This window comes from Lissotriton helveticus, chromosome 1_1 (genome assembly GCF_964261635.1).
Source record: "Lissotriton helveticus chromosome 1_1, aLisHel1.1, whole genome shotgun sequence".
NCBI lineage: Eukaryota > Metazoa > Chordata > Amphibia > Caudata > Salamandridae > Lissotriton > Lissotriton helveticus.
Window position 1 is genome coordinate 748,574,906 of NC_136057.1, and position 25,839 is coordinate 748,600,744.

Below are 25,839 nucleotides of genomic sequence, written 5' to 3' on the forward strand. Positions count from 1 at the left end.
GCCATCCAGGATGTTTACATTAAAGAGACCCCACAGGCAGACTCAGTCCATGCACCACTCACTACCCCTGGGCAAAAGGCCCCAACAGCAGCCCAAAAAATATCGATAAAAACCACAAAATTCAGCACAATCCCAGGCCATCGACCCTCAATGATGTTTAAATTCAAGAAGACACCCCACAGAAAGACTAGGCCCATGCACCACTCACTACCCCTGGGCATAATGGATAAAAGCTAGGCAAAATGGGTGCAGGGCTCAGACACTGCCTCTCTTCAAAATGGCCCCTTGCACCCCAAGCACATGTGCAGGGCCTGCCTGTACCAGCACTCAAGATGGCCACCACCCACATTGCCAGTCCCCATCAACAGTACACCCCAAAAAAACGAAAAACACACATAAATCACCACAATCCAATGCCATCCAGGATGTTTACATTAAAGAGACCCCACAGGCAGACTCAGTCCATGCACCACTCACTACCCCTGGGCAAAAGGCCCCAACAGCAGCCCAAAAAAATCGAAAAAACCCACAAAATTCAGCACAATCCCAGGCCATCCATGACCTCAATGATGTTTAAATTCAAGAAGACACCCCACAGAAAGACTAGGCCCATGCACCACTCACTACCCCTGGGCATAATGGATGAAAGCTAGGCAAAATGGGTTCAGGCCTCAGACACTGCCTGTCTTCAAAATGGCCCCTTGCACCCCAAGCACATGTGCAGGGCCTGCCTGTACCAGCACTCAAGATGGCCACCACCACCCACATGGCCAGTCCCCATCAACAGTACACCCCGAAAAAACGAAAAACACACAAAAATCACCACAATCCCATGCCATCCAGGATGTTTACATTAAAGAGACACCACAGGCAGACTCAGTCCATGCACCACTCACTACCCCTGGGCAAAAGGCCCCAACAGCAGCCCAAAAAAATAAAAAAGTAAAACACAAAATTCAGCACAATCCCAGGCCATCCATGCCCTCAATGATGTTTAAATTCAAGAAGACACCCCACAGAAAGACTAGGCCCATGCACCACTCACTACCCCTGGGCATAATGGATGAAAGCTAGGCAAAATGGGTGCAGGCCTCAGACACTGCCTGTCTTCAAAATGGCCCCTTGCACCCCAAGCACATGTGCAGGGCCGGCCTGTACCAGCACTCAAGATGGCCACCACCCACAAGGCCAGTCCCCATCAACAGTACACCCCAAAAAAACGAAAAACACACAAAAATCACCACAATCCAATGCCATCCAGGATGTTTACATTAAAGAGACCCCACAGGCAGACTCAGTCCATGCACCACTCACTACCTCTGGGCAAAAGGCCCCAACAGCAGCCCAAAAAAATTGAAAAAAACCCACAAAATTCAGCACAATCCCAGGCCTTCCATGCCCTCAATGATGTTTAAATTTAAGTAGACACCCCACAGAAAGACTAGGCCCATGCACCACTCACTACCCCTGGGCATAATGGATGAAAGCTAGGCAAAATGGGTGCAGGCCTCAGACACTGCCTGTCTTCAAAATGGCCCCTTGCACCCCAAGCACATGTTCAGGGCCTGCCTGTACCAGCACTCAAGATGGCCACTACCCAAATGGCCAGTCCCCATCAACAGTATACCCCCAAAAAACGAAAAACACACAAAAATCATCACAATCCAATGCCATCCAGGATGTTTACATTAAAGAGACCCCACAGGCAGACTCAGTCCATGCACCACTCACTACCCCTGGGCAAAAGGCCCCAACAGCAGCCCAAAAAAAACGGGGAAAAAAACACAAAATTCAGCACAATCCCAGGCCATCCATGCCCTCAATGATGTTTAAATTCAAGAAGACACCCCACAGAAAGACTAGGCCCATGCACCACTCACTACCCCTGGGCATAATGGATGAAAGCTAGGCAAAATGGGTGCAGGCCTCAGACACTGCCTGTTTTCAAAATGGCCCCTTGCACCCCAAGCACATGTGCAGGGCCTGCCTGTACCAGCAATCAAGATGGCCACTACCCACATGGCCAGTCCCCATCAACAGTACACCCCCCAAAAATGAAAAACACACAAAAATCACCACAATCCATGCCCTCAATGATGTTTAAATTCAAGAAAACACCCCACAGAAAGACTAGGTCCATGCACCACTCACTACCCCTGGGCATAATGGATGAAAGCTAGGCAAAATGGGTGCAGGCCTCAGACACTGTCTGTCTTCAAAATGGCCCCTTGCACCCCAAGCACATGTGCAGGGCCTGCCTGTACCAGCACTCAAGATGGCCACCACCACCCACATGGCCAGTCCCCATCAACAGTACACCCCACAAAAAATGAAAAACACACAAAAATCACCACAATCCAATGCCATCCAGGATGTTTACATTAAAGAGACCCCACAGGCAGACTCAGTCCATGCACCACTCACTACCCCTGGGCAAAAGGCCCCAACAGCAGCCCAAAAAAAATCGATAAAAACCACAAAATTCAGCACAATCCCAGGCCATCCATGCCCTCAATGATGTTTAAATTCAAGAAGACACCCCACAAAAAGACTAGGCCCATGCACCACTCACTACCCCTGGGCATAATGGATGAAAGCTAGGCAAAATGGGTGCAGGCCTCAGACACTGCCTCTCTTCAAAATGGCCCCTTGCACCCCAAGCACATGTGCAGGGCCTGCCTGTACCAGCACTCAAGATGGCCACCACCCACATTGCCAGTCCCCATCAACAGTACACCCAAAAAAAACGAAAAACACACAAAAATCACCACAATCCAATGCCATCCAGGATGTTTACATTAAAGAGACCCCACAGGCAGACTCAGTCCATGCACCACTCACTACCCCTGGGCAAAAGGCCCCAACAGCAGCCCAAAAAAATCGAAAAAACCCACAAAATTCAGCATAATCCCAGGCCATCCATGCCCTCATTGATGTTTAAATTCAAGAAGACACCCCACAGAAAGACTAGGCCCATGCACCACTCACTACCCCTGGGCATAATGGATGAAAGCTAGGTAAAATGGGTGCAGGCCTCAGACACTGCCTGTCTTCAAAATGGCCCCTTGCACCCCAAGCACATGTGCAGGGCCTGCCTGTACCAGCACTCAAGATGGCCACCACCCACATGGCCAGTCCCCATCAACAGTACACCCCAAAAAAACGAAAAACACACAAAAATCACCACAATCCAATGCCATCCAGGATGTTTACATTAAAGAGACCCCAGAGGCAGACTCAGTCCATGCACCACTCACTACCCCTGGGCAAAAGGCCCCAACAGCAGCCCAAAAAAATCGAAAAAAAATGTAAAAATTCAACAAAATCCCAGGCCAGCCATGCCCTCAATGATGTTTAAATTCAAGAAGACACCCCACAGAAAGACTAGGCCCATGCACTACTCACTACCCCTGGGCATAATGGATGAAAGCTAGGCAAAATGGGTGCAGGCCTCAGACACTGCCTGTCTTCAAAATGGCCCCTTGCACCCCAAGCACATGTGCAGGGCCTGCCTGTACCAGCACTCAAGATGGCCACCACCACCCACACGGCCAGTCCCCATCAACAGTACACCCCAAAAAAACGAAAAACACACATAAATCACCACAATCCAATGCCATCCAGGATGTTTACATTAAAGAGACCCCACGGGAAGACTCAGTCTATGCACCACTCACTACCCCTGGGCAAAAGGCCCCAACAGCAGCCCAATTTTTAAAAAAACAAAACAAAATTCAGCACAATCCCAGGCCATCCATGCCCTCAATGATGTTTAAATTCAAGAAGACACCCCACAGAAAGACTAGGCCCATGCACCACTCACTACCCCTGGGCATAATGGATGAAAGCTAGGCAAAATGGGTGCAGGCCTCAGACACTGCCTGTCTTCAAAATGGCCCCTTGCACCCCAAGCACATGTGCAGGGCCTGCCTGTACCAGCACTCACGATGGCCACCACCCACATGGCCAGTCCCCATCAACAGTACACCCCCACAAAACAAAAAACACACAAAAATCACCCCAATCCAATGCCATCCAGGATGTTTACATTAAAGAGACCCCACAGGCAGACTCAGTCCATGCACCACTCACTATCCCTGGGCAAAAGGCCCCAACAGCAGCCCAAAAAAATCGGAAAAAAACCCACTAAATTCAGCACAATCCCATGCCATCCATGCCCTTAATGATGTTTAAATTCAAGAAGACACCCCACAGAAAGACTAGGCCCATGCACCACTCACTACCCCTGGGCATAATGGATGAAAGCTAGGCAAAATGGGTGCAGGCCTCAGACACTGCCTGTCTTCAAAATGGCCCCTTGCACCCCAAGCACATGTGCAGGGCCTGCCTGTACCAGCACTCAAGATGGCCACCACCCACATGGCCAGTCCCCATCAACAGTACACCCCAAAAAAACGAAAAACACACAAAAATCACCACAATCCAATGCCATCCAGGATGTTTACATTAAAGAGACCCCACAGGCAGACTCAGTCCATGCACCACTCACTACCTCTGGGCAAAAGGCCCCAACAGCAGCCCAAAAAAATTGAAAAAAACCCACAAAATTCAGCACAATCCCAGGCCTTCCATGCCCTCAATGATGTTTAAATTTAAGTAGACACCCCACAGAAAGACTAGGCCCATGCACCACTCACTACCCCTGGGCATAATGGATGAAAGCTAGGCAAAATGGGTGCAGGCCTCAGACACTGCCTGTCTTCAAAATGGCCCCTTGCACCCCAAGCACATGTTCAGGGCCTGCCTGTACCAGCACTCAAGATGGCCACTACCCAAATGGCCAGTCCCCATCAACAGTATACCCCCAAAAAACGAAAAACACACAAAAATCATCACAATCCAATGCCATCCAGGATGTTTACATTAAAGAGACCCCACAGGCAGACTCAGTCCATGCACCACTCACTACCCCTGGGCAAAAGGCCCCAACAGCAGCCCAAAAAAAACGGGGAAAAAAACACAAAATTCAGCACAATCCCAGGCCATCCATGCCCTCAATGATGTTTAAATTCAAGAAGACACCCCACAGAAAGACTAGGCCCATGCACCACTCACTACCCCTGGGCATAATGGATGAAAGCTAGGCAAAATGGGTGCAGGCCTCAGACACTGCCTGTTTTCAAAATGGCCCCTTGCACCCCAAGCACATGTGCAGGGCCTGCCTGTACCAGCAATCAAGATGGCCACTACCCACATGGCCAGTCCCCATCAACAGTACACCCCCCAAAAATGAAAAACACACAAAAATCACCACAATCCATGCCCTCAATGATGTTTAAATTCAAGAAAACACCCCACAGAAAGACTAGGTCCATGCACCACTCACTACCCCTGGGCATAATGGATGAAAGCTAGGCAAAATGGGTGCAGGCCTCAGACACTGCCTGTCTTCAAAATGGCCCCTTGCACCCCAAGCACATGTGCAGGGCCTGCCTGTACCAGCACTCAAGATGGCCACCACCACCCACATGGCCAGTCCCCATCAACAGTACACCCCACAAAAAATGAAAAACACACAAAAATCACCACAATCCAATGCCATCCAGGATGTTTACATTAAAGAGACCCCACAGGCAGACTCAGTCCATGCACCACTCACTACCCCTGGGCAAAAGGCCCCAACAGCAGCCCAAAAAAAATCGATAAAAACCACAAAATTCAGCACAATCCCAGGCCATCCATGCCCTCAATGATGTTTAAATTCAAGAAGACACCCCACAAAAAGACTAGGCCCATGCACCACTCACTACCCCTGGGCATAATGGATGAAAGCTAGGCAAAATGGGTGCAGGCCTCAGACACTGCCTCTCTTCAAAATGGCCCCTTGCACCCCAAGCACATGTGCAGGGCCTGCCTGTACCAGCACTCAAGATGGCCACCACCCACATTGCCAGTCCCCATCAACAGTACACCCAAAAAAAACGAAAAACACACAAAAATCACCACAATCCAATGCCATCCAGGATGTTTACATTAAAGAGACCCCACAGGCAGACTCAGTCCATGCACCACTCACTACCCCTGGGCAAAAGGCCCCAACAGCAGCCCAAAAAAATCGAAAAAACCCACAAAATTCAGCATAATCCCATGCCATCCATGCCCTCAATGATGTTTAAATTCAAGAAGACACCCCACAGAAAGACTAGGCCCATGCACCACTCACTACCCCTGGGCATAATGGATGAAAGCTAGGTAAAATGGGTGCAGGCCTCAGACACTGCCTGTCTTCAAAATGGCCCCTTGCACCCCAAGCACATGTGCAGGGCCTGCCTGTACCAGCACTCAAGATGGCCACCACCCACATGGCCAGTCCCCATCAACAGTACACCCCCAAAAAACGAAAAACACACAAAAATCACCACAATCCAATGCCATCCAGGATGTTTACATTAAAGAGACCCCAGAGGCAGACTCAGTCCATGCACCACTCACTACCCCTGGGCAAAAGGCCCCAACAGCAGCCCAAAAAAATCGAAAAAAAATGTAAAAATTCAACACAATCCCAGGCCAGCCATGCCCTCAATGATGTTTAAATTCAAGAAGACACCCCACAGAAAGACTAGGCCCATGCACTACTCACTACCCCTGGGCATAATGGATGAAAGCTAGGCAAAATGGGTGCAGGCCTCAGACACTGCCTGTCTTCAAAATGGCCCCTTGCACCCCAAGCACATGTGCAGGGCCTGCCTGTACCAGCACTCAAGATGGCCACCACCACCCACACGGCCAGTCCCCATCAACAGTACACCCCAAAAAAACGAAAAACACACATAAATCACCACAATCCAATGCCATCCAGGATGTTTACATTAAAGAGACCCCACAGGCAGACTCAGTCTATGCACCACTCACTACCCCTGGGCAAAAGGCCCCAACAGCAGCCCAATTTTTAAAAAAACAAAACAAAATTCAGCACAATCCCAGGCCATCCATGCCCTCAATGATGTTTAAATTCAAGAAGACACCCCACTCCATCCAATGCCATCCAGGATGTTTACATTAAAGAGACCCCACAGGCAGACTCAGTCCATGCACCACTCACTACCCCTGGGCAAAAGGCCCCAACAGCAGGCCAAAAAAATCGAAAAAACCCACAAAATTCAGCACAATCCCAGGCCATCCATTCCCTCAATGATGTTTAAAATCAAGAAAACACCCCACAGAAAGACTAGGCCCATGCACCACTCACTATCCCATGGCATTATGGATGAAAGCTAGGCAAAATGGGTGCAGGCCTCAGACACTGCCTGTCTTCAAAATGGCCTCTTGCACCCCAAGCACATGTGCAGGGCCTGCCTGTACCAGCACTCAAGATGGCCACCACCACCCACATGGCCAGTCCCCATCAACAGTACACCCCAAAAAAATGAAAAACACACACAAATCACCACAATCCAATGCCATCCAGGATGTTTACATTAAAGAGACCCCACAGGCAGACTCAGTCCATGCACCACTCACTACCCCTGGGCAAAAGGCCCCAACAGTAGCCCAAAAAAATCGAAAAAAAACACAAAATTCAGCACAATCCCAGGCCATCCATGCCCTCAATGATGTTTAAATTCAAGAAAACACCCCACAGAAAGACTAGGCCCATGCACCACTCACTACCCCTGGGCATAATGGATGAAAGCTAGGCAAAATGGGTGCAGGCCTCAGACACTGCCTGTCTTCAAAATGGCCCCTTGCACCCCAAGCACATGTGCAGGGCCTGCCTGTACCAGCACTCAAGATGGCCACCACCCACATGGCCAGTCCCCATCAACAGTACACCCCAAAAAAACGAAAAACACACAAAAATCACCACAATCCAATGCCATCCAGGATGTTTACATTAAAGAGACCCCACAGGCAGACTCAGTCCATGCATCACTCACTACCCCTGGGCAAAAGGCCCCAACAGCAGCCCAAAAAAATCGAAAAAAACCCCACAAAATTCAGCACAATCCCAGGCCATCCATGCCCTCAATGATGTTTAAATTCAAGAAGACACCCCACAGAAAGCCTAGGCCCATTCACCACTCACTACCCCTGGGCATAATGGATGAAAGCTAGGCAAAATGGGTGCAGGCCTCAGACACTGCCTGTCTTCAAAATGGCCCCTTGCACCCCAGGCACATGTGCAGGGCCTGCCTGTACCAGCACTCAAGATGGCCCCCACCACCCACATGGCCAGTCCTCATCAACACTACACCCCAAAAAAACAAAAAAAAACACATAAATCACCACAATCCAATGCCATCCAGGATGTTTACATTAAAGAGACCCCACAGGCAGACTCAGTCTATGCACCACTCACTACCCCTGGGCAAAAGGCCCCAACAGCAGCCCAAAAAAATCAAAAAAAACCACAAAATTCAGCACAATCCCAGGCCATCCATGCCCTCAATGATGTTTAAATTCAAGAAAACACCCCATAGAAAGACTAGGCCCATGCACCACTCACTACCCCTGGGCATAATGGATGAAAGCTAGGCAAAATGGGTGCAGGCCTCTGTTAGAAAGGCGATCCCGGGGGAGGCCGAAGATGTCTGACTGACCACCCCTAGGTCCACCCCTCCATCTAGAAGTAGCCGAGCGTTATCGAGAGGCCTCCTGGGTGAGGGTCCTCTCCTAGGATCGTACAGCAGAGTAACCACACCACTACAAATGGACACCACACAAGAGGATAAGTCCTTAGGCTTTATCAAGAATAAAGGTTGCTTGTCTTCAGCGATATGTACAGGCAGATCGAGGGATCTGAAAAGTCTCGTAAACAAGGGACAGGGTGGCGGGACAGTCTCAGCACTGGTGAAGGACGGGATACCCTGCGCACAGCTCTCAATCCTCGAGCCGGGGGGTTCCGAGAGGTCGAGTCGCGGCAGCGCCAGCAGGACTCGAAATATGGTCTTTAATGGAGAGGGGGCCGCGGCAGCGCCAGCAGGCCTCGAGGTGGTTTCGGCGAAAATGGTCCGCGGCAGCGCCAGCAGGCTCCAAAGATGGTTCAGCTAAGATGGACCGCGGTAGCGCCAGCAGGCTCCAAAGATGGTTCAGCGACGATGGACCGCGGCAGCGCCAGCAGGCTCCAAAGATGGTTCAGCTAAGATGGACCGCGGCAGTGCCAGCAGGCTCCAAAGATGGTTCGGCTTAAGATGGACCGCGGCAGCGCCAGCAGGCTCCAAAGATGGTTCAGCTAAGATGGACCGCGGCAGCGCCAGCAGGCTCCAAAGATGGGTTCAGGCTTCAGGGTAACGAGTTCTTCTCGGGTCAGCCGCGACAGCGTCAGCAGGGCTCTTGACTCCAGGATACAACTCGCGTCCTACTCCAGGGCTGGCCCAGATATAGGACTGGAGTCCTTTGATGTCCGGACCCTCGCGCCTGGGGGGCAGAGGGGCCGGGATGGAGGTGTCCAGACACCCAGCAGGGGGGTGGAGCCAGCGCCCAGGGAGGCCGGAGGGCGATTGATACCAGGCGTCCGGGGACGGCTGGAGAGCCATCGAAACTCCCCTCTTCTTGGATCCGTTGAGTGGCCACTCTACCACCCGGGGGGATCTTGGTGCCTCGATGTCGGGGCTTCGCTGGGGCCTTGGCCGGGGCCGAGGCCACGTGCTCGGGACGTGATGGGCCCAAGATGGAGTCGGGTGAGGCCACGTGCTCGGGACGTGATGGGCCCAAGCTGGAGTCGGGCCTGTAGGGGTGAGGCGTGCAGGGTACGCCATGTTCCAGGGGGGAGAGCCGAGGTTTGCCAGGGTGGTTGCTCTCGTCGGTAGTTCGTGTAGGGTCGTGCCCAGGGGGTGACCGTGGCTCGATGGAGGGCCGATGTCGTCCTGGGCCCGCCATGCGGGAGGGGTAGGACCACGCCATGAGGCCGGGACCAACAGCCTCAGACGCTGCCTGTCTTCAAAATGGCCCCTTGCACCCCAAGCACATGTGCAGGGCCTGCCTGTACCAGCACTCAAGATGGCCACCACCACCCACATGGCTAGTCCCCATCAACAGTACACCCCAAAAAAAGAAAAACACACATAAATCACCACAATCCAATGCCATCCTGGATGTCTACATTAAAGAGACCCCACAGGCAGACTCAGTCCATGCACCACTCACTACCCCTGGGCAAAAGGCCCCAACAGCAGCCCAAAAAAAACGAAAAAACCCCACAAAATTCAGCACAATCCCAGGCCATCCGTGCCCTCAATGATGTTTAAATTCAAGAAAACACCCCACAGAAAGACTAGGCCCATGCACCACTCACTACCCCTGGGCATAATGGATGAAAGCTAGGCAAAATGGGTGCAGGCCTCAGACACTGCCTGTCTTCAAAATGGCCCCTTGCACCCCAAGCACATGTGCAGGGCCTGCCTGTACCAGCACTCAAGATGGCCACCACCACCCACATGGCCAGTCCCCATCAACAGTACACCCCAAAAAAACGAAAAATACACAAAAATCACCACAATCCAATGCCATCCAGGATGTTTACATTAAAGAGACCCCACAGGCAGACTCAGTCCATGCACCACTCACTACCCCTGGGCAAAAGGCCCCAACAGCAGCCCAAAAAATATCGATAAAAACCACAAAATTCAGCACAATCCCAGGCCATCGACCCTCAATGATGTTTAAATTCAAGAAGACACCCCACAGAAAGACTAGGCCCATGCACCACTCACTACCCCTGGGCATAATGGATAAAAGCTAGGCAAAATGGGTGCAGGGCTCAGACACTGCCTCTCTTCAAAATGGCCCCTTGCACCCCAAGCACATGTGCAGGGCCTGCCTGTACCAGCACTCAAGATGGCCACCACCCACATTGCCAGTCCCCATCAACAGTACACCCCAAAAAAACGAAAAACACACATAAATCACCACAATCCAATGCCATCCAGGATGTTTACATTAAAGAGACCCCACAGGCAGACTCAGTCCATGCACCACTCACTACCCCTGGGCAAAAGGCCCCAACAGCAGCCCAAAAAAATCGAAAAAACCCACAAAATTCAGCACAATCCCAGGCCATCCATGACCTCAATGATGTTTAAATTCAAGAAGACACCCCACAGAAAGACTAGGCCCATGCACCACTCACTACCCCTGGGCATAATGGATGAAAGCTAGGCAAAATGGGTGCAGGCCTCAGACACTGCCTGTCTTCAAAATGGCCCCTTGCACCCCAAGCACATGTGCAGGGCCTGCCTGTACCAGCACTCAAGATGGCCACCACCACCCACATGGCCAGTCCCCATCAACAGTACACCCCGAAAAAACGAAAAACACACAAAAATCACCACAATCCCATGCCATCCAGGATGTTTACATTAAAGAGACACCACAGGCAGACTCAGTCCATGCACCACTCACTACCCCTGGGCAAAAGGCCCCAACAGCAGCCCAAAAAAATAAAAAAGTAAAACACAAAATTCAGCACAATCCCAGGCCATCCATGCCCTCAATGATGTTTAAATTCAAGAAGACACCCCACAGAAAGACTAGGCCCATGCACCACTCACTACCCCTGGGCATAATGGATGAAAGCTAGGCAAAATGGGTGCAGGCCTCAGACACTGCCTGTCTTCAAAATGGCCCCTTGCACCCCAAGCACATGTGCAGGGCCGGCCTGTACCAGCACTCAAGATGGCCACCACCCACAAGGCCAGTCCCCATCAACAGTACACCCCAAAAAAACGAAAAACACACAAAAATCACCACAATCCAATGCCATCCAGGATGTTTACATTAAAGAGACCCCACAGGCAGACTCAGTCCATGCACCACTCACTACCTCTGGGCAAAAGGCCCCAACAGCAGCCCAAAAAAATTGAAAAAAACCCACAAAATTCAGCACAATCCCAGGCCTTCCATGCCCTCAATGATGTTTAAATTTAAGTAGACACCCCACAGAAAGACTAGGCCCATGCACCACTCACTACCCCTGGGCATAATGGATGAAAGCTAGGCAAAATGGGTGCAGGCCTCAGACACTGCCTGTCTTCAAAATGGCCCCTTGCACCCCAAGCACATGTTCAGGGCCTGCCTGTACCAGCACTCAAGATGGCCACTACCCAAATGGCCAGTCCCCATCAACAGTATACCCCCAAAAAACGAAAAACACACAAAAATCATCACAATCCAATGCCATCCAGGATGTTTACATTAAAGAGACCCCACAGGCAGACTCAGTCCATGCACCACTCACTACCCCTGGGCAAAAGGCCCCAACAGCAGCCCAAAAAAAACGGGGAAAAAAACACAAAATTCAGCACAATCCCAGGCCATCCATGCCCTCAATGATGTTTAAATTCAAGAAGACACCCCACAGAAAGACTAGGCCCATGCACCACTCACTACCCCTGGGCATAATGGATGAAAGCTAGGCAAAATGGGTGCAGGCCTCAGACACTGCCTGTTTTCAAAATGGCCCCTTGCACCCCAAGCACATGTGCAGGGCCTGCCTGTACCAGCAATCAAGATGGCCACTACCCACATGGCCAGTCCCCATCAACAGTACACCCCCCAAAAATGAAAAACACACAAAAATCACCACAATCCATGCCCTCAATGATGTTTAAATTCAAGAAAACACCCCACAGAAAGACTAGGTCCATGCACCACTCACTACCCCTGGGCATAATGGATGAAAGCTAGGCAAAATGGGTGCAGGCCTCAGACACTGTCTGTCTTCAAAATGGCCCCTTGCACCCCAAGCACATGTGCAGGGCCTGCCTGTACCAGCACTCAAGATGGCCACCACCACCCACATGGCCAGTCCCCATCAACAGTACACCCCACAAAAAATGAAAAACACACAAAAATCACCACAATCCAATGCCATCCAGGATGTTTACATTAAAGAGACCCCACAGGCAGACTCAGTCCATGCACCACTCACTACCCCTGGGCAAAAGGCCCCAACAGCAGCCCAAAAAAAATCGATAAAAACCACAAAATTCAGCACAATCCCAGGCCATCCATGCCCTCAATGATGTTTAAATTCAAGAAGACACCCCACAAAAAGACTAGGCCCATGCACCACTCACTACCCCTGGGCATAATGGATGAAAGCTAGGCAAAATGGGTGCAGGCCTCAGACACTGCCTCTCTTCAAAATGGCCCCTTGCACCCCAAGCACATGTGCAGGGCCTGCCTGTACCAGCACTCAAGATGGCCACCACCCACATTGCCAGTCCCCATCAACAGTACACCCAAAAAAAACGAAAAACACACAAAAATCACCACAATCCAATGCCATCCAGGATGTTTACATTAAAGAGACCCCACAGGCAGACTCAGTCCATGCACCACTCACTACCCCTGGGCAAAAGGCCCCAACAGCAGCCCAAAAAAATCGAAAAAACCCACAAAATTCAGCATAATCCCAGGCCATCCATGCCCTCATTGATGTTTAAATTCAAGAAGACACCCCACAGAAAGACTAGGCCCATGCACCACTCACTACCCCTGGGCATAATGGATGAAAGCTAGGTAAAATGGGTGCAGGCCTCAGACACTGCCTGTCTTCAAAATGGCCCCTTGCACCCCAAGCACATGTGCAGGGCCTGCCTGTACCAGCACTCAAGATGGCCACCACCCACATGGCCAGTCCCCATCAACAGTACACCCCAAAAAAACGAAAAACACACAAAAATCACCACAATCCAATGCCATCCAGGATGTTTACATTAAAGAGACCCCAGAGGCAGACTCAGTCCATGCACCACTCACTACCCCTGGGCAAAAGGCCCCAACAGCAGCCCAAAAAAATCGAAAAAAAATGTAAAAATTCAACACAATCCCAGGCCAGCCATGCCCTCAATGATGTTTAAATTCAAGAAGACACCCCACAGAAAGACTAGGCCCATGCACTACTCACTACCCCTGGGCATAATGGATGAAAGCTAGGCAAAATGGGTGCAGGCCTCAGACACTGCCTGTCTTCAAAATGGCCCCTTGCACCCCAAGCACATGTGCAGGGCCTGCCTGTACCAGCACTCAAGATGGCCACCACCACCCACACGGCCAGTCCCCATCAACAGTACACCCCAAAAAAACGAAAAACACACATAAATCACCACAATCCAATGCCATCCAGGATGTTTACATTAAAGAGACCCCACGGGAAGACTCAGTCTATGCACCACTCACTACCCCTGGGCAAAAGGCCCCAACAGCAGCCCAATTTTAAAAAAAACAAAACAAAATTCAGCACAATCCCAGGCCATCCATGCCCTCAATGATGTTTAAATTCAAGAAGACACCCCACAGAAAGACTAGGCCCATGCACCACTCACTACCCCTGGGCATAATGGATGAAAGCTAGGCAAAATGGGTGCAGGCCTCAGACACTGCCTGTCTTCAAAATGGCCCCTTGCACCCCAAGCACATGTGCAGGGCCTGCCTGTACCAGCACTCACGATGGCCACCACCCACATGGCCAGTCCCCATCAACAGTACACCCCCACAAAACAAAAAACACACAAAAATCACCCCAATCCAATGCCATCCAGGATGTTTACATTAAAGAGACCCCACAGGCAGACTCAGTCCATGCACCACTCACTATCCCTGGGCAAAAGGCCCCAACAGCAGCCCAAAAAAATCGGAAAAAAACCCACTAAATTCAGCACAATCCCATGCCATCCATGCCCTTAATGATGTTTAAATTCAAGAAGACACCCCACAGAAAGACTAGGCCCATGCACCACTCACTACCCCTGGGCATAATGGATGAAAGCTAGGCAAAATGGGTGCAGGCCTCAGACACTGCCTGTCTTCAAAATGGCCCCTTGCACCCCAAGCACATGTGCAGGGCCTGCCTGTACCAGCACTCAAGATGGCCACCACCCACATGGCCAGTCCCCATCAACAGTACACCCCAAAAAAACGAAAAACACACAAAAATCACCACAATCCAATGCCATCCAGGATGTTTACATTAAAGAGACCCCACAGGCAGACTCAGTCCATGCACCACTCACTACCTCTGGGCAAAAGGCCCCAACAGCAGCCCAAAAAAATTGAAAAAAACCCACAAAATTCAGCACAATCCCAGGCCTTCCATGCCCTCAATGATGTTTAAATTTAAGTAGACACCCCACAGAAAGACTAGGCCCATGCACCACTCACTACCCCTGGGCATAATGGATGAAAGCTAGGCAAAATGGGTGCAGGCCTCAGACACTGCCTGTCTTCAAAATGGCCCCTTGCACCCCAAGCACATGTTCAGGGCCTGCCTGTACCAGCACTCAAGATGGCCACTACCCAAATGGCCAGTCCCCATCAACAGTATACCCCCAAAAAACGAAAAACACACAAAAATCATCACAATCCAATGCCATCCAGGATGTTTACATTAAAGAGACCCCACAGGCAGACTCAGTCCATGCACCACTCACTACCCCTGGGCAAAAGGCCCCAACAGCAGCCCAAAAAAAACGGGGAAAAAAACACAAAATTCAGCACAATCCCAGGCCATCCATGCCCTCAATGATGTTTAAATTCAAGAAGACACCCCACAGAAAGACTAGGCCCATGCACCACTCACTACCCCTGGGCATAATGGATGAAAGCTAGGCAAAATGGGTGCAGGCCTCAGACACTGCCTGTTTTCAAAATGGCCCCTTGCACCCCAAGCACATGTGCAGGGCCTGCCTGTACCAGCAATCAAGATGGCCACTACCCACATGGCCAGTCCCCATCAACAGTACACCCCCCAAAAATGAAAAACACACAAAAATCACCACAATCCATGCCCTCAATGATGTTTAAATTCAAGAAAACACCCCACAGAAAGACTAGGTCCATGCACCACTCACTACCCCTGGGCATAATGGATGAAAGCTAGGCAAAATGGGTGCAGGCCTCAGACACTGCCTGTCTTCAAAATGGCCCCTTGCACCCCAAGCACATGTGCAGGGCCTGCCTGTACCAGCACTCAAGATGGCCACCACCACCCACATGGCCAGTCCCCATCAACAGTACACCCCACAAAAAATGAAAAACACACAAAAATCACCACAATCCAATGCCATCCAGGATGTTTACATTAAAGAGACCCCACAGGCAGACTCAGTCCATGCACCACTCACTACCCCTGGGCAAAAGGCCCCAACAGCAGCCCAAAAAAAATCGATAAAAACCACAAAATTCAGCACAATCCCAGGCCATCCATGCCCTCAATGATGTTTAAATTCAAGAAGACACCCCACAAAAAGACTAGGCACATGCACCACTCACTACCCCTGGGCATAATGGATGAAAGCTAGGCAAAATGGGTGCAGGCCTCAGACACTGCCTCTCTTCAAAATGGCCCCTTGCACCCCAAGCACATGTGCAGGGCCTGCCTGTACCAGCACTCAAGATGGCCACCACCCACATTGCCAGTCCCCATCAACAGTACACCCAAAAAAAACGAAAAACACACAAAAATCACCACAATCCAATGCCATCCAGGATGTTTACATTAAAGAGACCCCACAGGCAGACTCAGTCCATGCACCACTCACTACCCCTGGGCAAAAGGCCCCAACAGCAGCCCAAAAAAATCGAAAAAACCCACAAAATTCAGCATAATCCCATGCCATCCATGCCCTCAATGATGTTTAAATTCAAGAAGACACCCCACAGAAAGACTAGGCCCATGCACCACTCACTACCCCTGGGCATAATGGATGAAAGCTAGGTAAAATGGGTGCAGGCCTCAGACACTGCCTGTCTTCAAAATGGCCCCTTGCACCCCAAGCACATGTGCAGGGCCTGCCTGTACCAGCACTCAAGATGGCCACCACCCACATGGCCAGTCCCCATCAACAGTACACCCCCAAAAAACGAAAAACACACAAAAATCACCACAATCCAATGCCATCCAGGATGTTTACATTAAAGAGACCCCAGAGGCAGACTCAGTCCATGCACCACTCACTACCCCTGGGCAAAAGGCCCCAACAGCAGCCCAAAAAAATCGAAAAAAAATGTAAAAATTCAACACAATCCCAGGCCAGCCATGCCCTCAATGATGTTTAAATTCAAGAAGACACCCCACAGAAAGACTAGGCCCATGCACTACTCACTACCCCTGGGCATAATGGATGAAAGCTAGGCAAAATGGGTGCAGGCCTCAGACACTGCCTGTCTTCAAAATGGTCCCTTGCACCCCAAGCACATGTGCAGGGCCTGCCTGTACCAGCACTCAAGATGGCCACCACCACCCACACGGCCAGTCCCCATCAACAGTACACCCCAAAAAAACGAAAAACACACATAAATCACCACAATCCAATGCCATCCAGGATGTTTACATTAAAGAGACCCCACAGGCAGACTCAGTCTATGCACCACTCACTACCCCTGGGCAAAAGGCCCCAACAGCAGCCCAATTTTTAAAAAAACAAAACAAAATTCAGCACAATCCCAGGCCATCCATGCCCTCAATGATGTTTAAATTCAAGAAGACACCCCACTCCATCCAATGCCATCCAGGATGTTTACATTAAAGAGACCCCACAGGCAGACTCAGTCCATGCACCACTCACTACCCCTGGGCAAAAGGCCCCAACAGCAGGCCAAAAAAATCGAAAAAACCCACAAAATTCAGCACAATCCCAGGCCATCCATTCCCTCAATGATGTTTAAAATCAAGAAAACACCCCACAGAAAGACTAGGCCCATGCACCACTCACTATCCCATGGCATTATGGATGAAAGCTAGGCAAAATGGGTGCAGGCCTCAGACACTGCCTGTCTTCAAAATGGCCTCTTGCACCCCAAGCACATGTGCAGGGCCTGCCTGTACCAGCACTCAAGATGGCCACCACCACCCACATGGCCAGTCCCCATCAACAGTACACCCCAAAAAAATGAAAAACACACACAAATCACCACAATCCAATGCCATCCAGGATGTTTACATTAAAGAGACCCCACAGGCAGACTCAGTCCATGCACCACTCACTACCCCTGGGCAAAAGGCCCCAACAGTAGCCCAAAAAAATCGAAAAAAAACACAAAATTCAGCACAATCCCAGGCCATCCATGCCCTCAATGATGTTTAAATTCAAGAAAACACCCCACAGAAAGACTAGGCCCATGCACCACTCACTACCCCTGGGCATAATGGATGAAAGCTAGGCAAAATGGGTGCAGGCCTCAGACACTGCCTGTCTTCAAAATGGCCCCTTGCACCCCAAGCACATGTGCAGGGCCTGCCTGTACCAGCACTCAAGATGGCCACCACCACCCACATGACCTGTCCCCATCAACAGTACACCCCAAAAAAAACGAAAAACACACAAAAATCACCACAATCCAATGCCATCCAGGATGTTTACATTAAAGAGACCCACAGGCAGACTCAGTCCATGCAACACTCATTACCCCTGGGCAAAAGGCCCCAACAGCAGCCCAAAAAATAAAAAAAAACACAAAATTCAGCACAATCCCAGGCCATCCATGCCCTCAATGATGTTTAAATTCAATAAAACAGTTGTATCATGCACCCATAACTAACCCTGGTCCTACTGGATACTGTGGCTACCCACAATATTTTTTATTTAATGTTCTGAAAAAGTTCCAAAATTGTAGTTGCAGCAACTGTAATGCCCCAAGCAAACTTCCTTGTGAAAGTTGAGTTCTAATCCAAAAGTGATCCAAAGAAAGTCAAAAAGTCCTCAAATCCAAATATCCAGCAGCATCCACAAAAAGTAATCCTTCCAGGTCAAGATCCAAATGAAAGTGACCAGCACACGAAGAAAGCACTGGGAGGAGCCTGCTGGACAGGAACAGGAAGTTGGAGACTGTGGGGCACTTCCTTCCTCCCCCCCCCCAAAATTGACTCCTTGCAAAAAAAAGTGCAGGCAAATGTCAACCTTAGGAGTTATTCTGATAAAAATCATCATTTTCAGAAGGTTTATGCTGCTTGCTGGTGGATTTCTTGTGCAGAATTGCAAATTTTGCAATTTCGCGAGTGCGAGATTGTTGCTGCCCGCCGCATCTACGTGTTCGCAATTGTTTACTCCTGCGATGCGTGATCGCGAGCCTTCATGACGTACTCGCGTTGACAAACTCTCGCTGTGCAAGGTGGCGGGCGCGATGACGTAATCGCGGTCGAAAACTCCCGCGGGATCACGCAGCAAGATCCAAAATGGCGCAGCACACGCAAACATGGAGAAAAACAACTCTTCAAACGCCGAATGACGGTAAGTGAACGCCGCACGTCTCAATATTGTATTTGTCAAGCGCGACCAAGCAAAAAAATCCACTGCGTGCGAATTTACGAATTTTCTGTAAATTCGTGCGAATTCGCGGATCGCAAATTTACCGAAAATCCGCAAATTCCGCGAGCGGAACGGATTTTACGCCCATGCTTATTATATACCGTCCACCGGAGAATCCTAAGAACTGATTGACTACATTCCCTGACTTAGTGTCCTCGTTTGTTATGATGGCTGCCAATTTCACCATTCTGGGGGACCTTAATTTTCACTTAGAGGACCCCCTGGACATTGGGAGCTCAACTCTTCTAGCTGATCTTGAAGCTCTCAATCTGCAGTTACATAATCAGGGGCCCACTCATCAAGCGGGTCATCTATTGGATCCAATTTTGCCCAACCTTGCGTGGGACTGCAGTTTACCCGCGCTTCCCCTAGGGTGGTCTAACCACTATGCCATCCGATTCAAATTTGTCATCCCGGGGGATATTACGCCTGCCCGTAGAGATGACTTAGTCAGTAGGAGGCCCTGGAAGAAACTGGACTTAGATTCCCTTAACAATCTTTTAATGGTGAACCCTCCGGACATCAATCTACCTTGTTGTTCCCTAACTCCTGCGGTATCCAACTGGTTAGCCAAGTCCATTGATACCTTCCTGCCCTTGGTATAAAAACATAGTTTTACTCACCATCCTCCTGCCCCATGGTTCAACAATGAGCTAAAGGCCATGAAATCCAAGTGCAAGCACTTGGAAAGAAGATGGCGCAAGACCTACACCCCTAGCGGCAAGTCTGATTACAAGGCTGCCTTAAACACGTACCAGCTAGCCTGTAAGGCGGTGAAAACTTCCTTTGTCTCGAATACTATTACCAACTCAGTGAACCGCCCACGGGCTTTATTCTCCATGGTCAAGAAGCTGGCAGGATCGAACACTGCCCTGATGCCACCTGCCCTGGATGATACCCAATGCAATGATATTGCAAATTATTTCATCACTAAGGTCGAGACGATATATAGCTCATTAAAGACCCCCAATCCTGCGAATATAGTGAGTCCCCTGTCTGACATGACCTGCGGGAGCTATCATTCTTAAGCAGTCAAGATTTCCACATGGTATCCCTTCGATGATAGATCTTTCTTTGATTGCCTAGCTAGGGTAAAATCTGGCTCTCCTCCAAACCCTCTCCCTGTTAACATCCTGCAACAGCTTTCCTTAGAGGCTATTGGAGTTCTCAAAGCACTCCTAAACGCATCTTTACGAGAATCATGCGTTCCCCTAGACTGGAAGCGCGCAATGAATGTTCCTTTGTTAAAAAAGCCCAGAGCTGATCCTAGGATTATGTCGAACTTTCACCCAATTTCACTGTTGCCGGTTCTTTCCAAAATCCTGGAAAAACATGCTAACTGTCAGCTCTCAGCTCACGTGGAAAGTTTGGGCTTTTTACACCCGTCCCAATCAGGATTTAGAACTAATTTTTCTACAGAAACCACTTTGTTGGGGGTCACTGAGAAATTGCGCTCCTGCCTGGATAGAGGGGAGATGACGGCGCTCATTCTATTAGACTTGAGCGTCGCATTCGATACAGTGTCGCTTACCATCCTTTTAAAGTCTCTCCGTTCGGCAGGAGTCAAAGGGCTTGCTTTAACTTGGCTGTCCACCTTTCACATTTACCGCACATTCTGGGTTTTCTCTTCCAAATCTTCATCTACTATCAGGTCATCTGCGTACGGAGTTCCTCAGGGTTCCACTCTGAGCCCTGTGCTCTTTAACATCCATGTGAGACCCCTGTCGTCTATTGTGGAGGATGCGGGTTTATCCCTTTACTCGTACGCAAATTATTTTTTCCTTGTCTTCTACTAAGGAAGGTGCATTTTCCTCCCTTCAGGTTGGTCTACGGCGGGTGTCGGAGTGAATGTGTGCTAACCTGTTGAAACTAAACAGAGAAAAGACCGAGGTTGTTATTTTAGACAAACATAAGCATCTTTGGGGCCCCCAACACTGGCCCCTGGAAATGGGCATTCTTCCTCAACCTGTTACCCAAGTGCGTAATCTTGGGTTTATTATTGATAATAACCTCTCAAAGTGAGTCCCTTGCTCACTTTGCCACTGGATTCAAGCAAGCCGGGCTGAAGACGGCTGGAATGCCAGAAACCGGTCCTCGGAAGCTTGTTTCCGGTCCAGGGAAGACATGGCTTGGCAGTTCGGGCTGGACTGTTCCCATGAGGCACAGGGTCAGACTGATTTGCATATAGCCATGTCTGAACTGGGGTGGCAAAGTGGGCTAAAGAACGGTGATGGATTAAACCCAGATCTTTTGACTGGGTGTGAGTGTTTGATTGATTCAGATGCTCCGTCCGTTACCACCCCCTTTTGTACCACTTTTGGCCGCCATAAGTGTGGCAGGGTATGCTCAAATGTGAGTCCCTTGCTCACTTTGCCACTGGATTCAAGCAAGCCGGGCTGAAGACGGCTGGAATGCCAGAAACCGGTCCTCGGAAGCTTGTTTCCGGTCCAGGGAAGACATGGCTTGGCATTTCGGGCTACAGTGTTTTCATGAGGCACAGGGTCAGACTGATTTGCATATAGCCATGTCTGAACTGGGGTGGCAGAGTGGGCTAAAGAACGGTGATGGATTAAACCCAGATCTTTTGACTGGGTGTGAGTGTTTGATTGATTCAGATGCTCCGTCCATCACCACCCCCTTTTGTACCGCTTTTGGCCACCATAATTGTGGCAGGGTATGCTCAGACGTGAGTCCCTTGCTCACTTTGCCACTGGATTCAAGCAAGCCGGGCTGAAGACGGCTGGAATGCCAGAAACAGGTCCTTGGAAGCTTGTTTCTGGTCCAGGGAAGACTGGCTTGGCAGTTCGGGCTGGACTGTTCCCATGAGGCACAGGGTCAGAATGATTTGCATATAGCCATGTCTGAACTCGGGTGGGAGAGTGGGCTAAAGAACAGTGATGGATTAAACCCAGATCTTTTGACTGGGTGTGAGTGTTTGATTGATTTAGATGCTCCGTCCATCACCACCCCCTTTTGTACCGCAGGTGAGGAAGACAGTCAGCTGAGGGAGCAGGACTGATGGCCCTGGCTGCGTGGACGAAGGACTCGGATTCAGCAGAAAGTGCAGGTAGGGGGGTAAAGGGGGGTAGCAATGCCTATTGTTACAAGACTTTCGTATACTTAAGAACTTAATGATATGATACAGACTGACGGGTCTCATTGATGTGATTTGCAAAGGTTTAGATATTGTTAAGTATGGATGGCTAAACTACGAGTCAACTGTGATGTGCACCTGCGGGGAGGGGGGCTAGTTCACCCCGTGCATCTTTAGCATTTTAGGGGGGAGAGAGGCACTCTGCCATGTTTGGGTGTCAGTAGTTCTAAATCCATGGGCAGGGTGGGGGGATGGGATGGGAGACAGGGGCGGGGGGGGTGTTTTGTATTTCTTTATTGTTTTCTTGTTCTACAGAGTGTTGTGAGATTCTAAGGCAGGAGATGGATATGCCGACCAGTAGATGCCCTTGCCACGAGTTAATCTATAACTGTAAGGTTGGGAAGGAGAGAAGCACTCTGCCAAGTTTGGGGTGCGTAGTTTTGAAACCACGGGCAGGGGGGGCAGGGAGGGGGGAGGAGGTTGGGGAAGGGGGTTGTTTCAAGGTTACTAAGTTTATTGATGACATGCTTGACTTACTGAAACGTTCAAGTGAATTAGAGGAAGAAGAACTGATTATTCTGCTACCAGTTTTCACCCATCCAAAATGTAAAAGGGTTGTATTGACTGTTGGACAACAATTGCTAAATGTACAGATTTATGTTTTCTCCTACACAGACATGATCCGAAGGCTGGAACGAGGAGTGACACGCAGATATGGTGCAGGATAGTAAACTGTCTTTGACTGTACTGTCCTGGAATGTGAATGGGATGGGAGATAAGATTAAGAGGGGCAAAGTGCAACAATACCTGAAGAGGCCTTCACCGGATGTAGTCTTGCTGCAAGAAACCCATCTGGTGGGTCAGAAATCCAAGGCCCTCACTAGGTGGGGGTACGAACTTTTGGCACATGCAGACTATACCACGGGCTCCAGGGGTACAGCTGTATTAGTGAAAAAGACCACACCCCTTATCGTACACTAGACATGGACAGACACGGCAGGCCGCTTTGCGGGGGTGGAGGCGCAGTGGGATGGGAAGGATATCAATCTACTCTCGGTCTACCTGCCACCTCCTCTAGGAAAGGCGGCGTTAGAGGACCTAGGCAATACACTGACGGGACTTCGGGAGGGTGTGCTGCTCATTGGAGGAGATTACAATATGACCTTAGATGACACTGTTTACCATCACCCAGCTAAAACCCAAGGCAAGGCTAACAACCTATTGCCCGACTTCGTACGAGCGCTCGGTCTCGCAGACATAGGTCAAGTACTTTATTCCACCGACAAACTGTTTACCTTCTTCTCCAGTGCCCACCGTAGTCTGTTGCGTATTGACTGCTTCCTTACACATCTGTCCTCGGTAAGTAACTTTGCCAAATATAGAGCCCTGCCTAGAGGGCTCTCAGATCACTCTATGGTTTGGACGGAATATACGCAGTGGGAGCGTAAACCACCTGCCACGATAGTGATTAACCCATGGCTCTTACACATCCCAGACATGAGAGACGAACTCCATACGCAAACAGGGAACTATTTTATGGAAAACATGGGTTCTGTTGATTCCGCGCTAACAGTCTGGGAGGTCTTCAAAGTGGTAATGAAGAGCTTAGCCCGGTCATTAAATACGGGCTACATCGCCAAAAAACAAGAACTTCTGACTAAAGTGGAAACTGAACTCCTTGAGCGGGAGCGTGAACATTCGCTGGATCCCTCGCCCGACACCAGTAGTAATAGGCTTCTCCTGAAACAAGATGAGTTTTGGATCAAAACTAGGGAGCAGGCAGTGACCAAACAACGTGCGAAGCAACATAGACTATACGAGCTTGGGGACAGGGCAGGCAGGACACTGGCGTGGCTGGAGAGGCGGGAGCAAGACTCCAGATGGGTACATAAGCTGACGACGTCGGATGGGGATACGGTAACACACCCAAAGGAAATAGCGGAACAATTTGCCGACTATTTTGAGGGGGTATATTCACCTTCTACGAGCTATACAGCTGATGACTCCCGTCAGCTCCTCACAGACAGCAATGTTCCATGCCTCTCGGAGACGGATAGGGATGTTATGGAGGCAGACCTATCAACAGAAGAAATAAGCAAGGCTCTGGGACAACTCAAATCGAGGAAGGCGATGGGGCCTAATTAAGTCCCAGTGGAGTTTCTGGAGAGGCGGTGGAGCCTCTTTGACGGTACCACATCTGAAAGCCATGTATGAAGAGAGCTTGGAAGGGGGTTAGCTACGCCTAAATCAGCACCTAGCCACTATTGTAGTTATTTATAAACAAGGTAAACCAGAGGACAATTACAGCTCCTATAGGCCGATCTCACTAATTGATGTGGAGCTGAAGATATTAGCAAAAGTCTTGGCCAACAGGTAGGCAACAGTTATTACCTCATTGGTCCATCCGGGCCAGCTTGTTTTTGTGCCAGGGCGAAACACGGCCCTCAATTTACGTTGTGTACACAACGTCATGGCTAAAAAACCATACATAGAAGAAGACGCGGCGATACTGTCCCTTGACGCCTCCATGGCGTTCGACTCCATAGAATTGCCATACCTATTCAAGGTGCTGCAAAGAGCAGGTCTAGGCCCCAAATTTGTGGCCTGGGTGAGACTTCTATATACTGGAGTATTGGGACAGGTGAGGGTTAACAGCTCTACCTCCCGGACATTCGAACTCCTCAGGGGCACACGGCAGGGATGCCCACTGTCCCCGCTGATCTTTGCCCTCGTCCTGGAGCCACTCACGGCCTGGATTCGAAGGAATGTGATGGTACGTGGAATGCACTGAGCGATTGATGTAGAAGACCGCATATCGCTCTACGCAGACGATATCCTACTTTATTTGGCGTACCCATATAAATCGATTAGTGTTGTGTTAGACATTTTCACAAACGTTGGTAAATATTCGGGTTATGCAATTAACTGGCGCAAATCAGTCTTGTTCATGCTGAAAGGAGAGGTGCCACGTCTCCCGTCACAGCGTGTGATATTGATAGCAGCTGACGGATTTCGATACTTGGGGATCTTTGTTACCTTGGACCCAGCCTGTTTTTACGACTCAAATTTGGACTCGCCTCTGGCCAGGCTGCCTGCAGATGTAAAGCATTGGAGGACCCTGCCCTTAACACTGGTGGGTAGGGCGGCGCTCTTCAAGATGCTGGCCCTTCCTCACTTTCTATATGTTCTGCATAACTGTCCATACAAAGACCCAGATGCGTACTTTAGAGCTGTTGAGGGTGAAATTAATGCGTCACTATGGGACGGAAAGGCCCCTAGAATTGCTAGGCAGAAACTGATAAAAAGTTGGTACGATGGGGGCATAGCCCTCCCAGACCTGCAACGATACTATTGGGCGGCGCAGCTGGTGACTGTTAATCATTGGATGTATTACCCTCCAGACGACCCAGCGTATGCCCTCGATAGATACCAGACTGACCGCTCGGGTTATCTGGGGGCTCTATACACCACTGATAG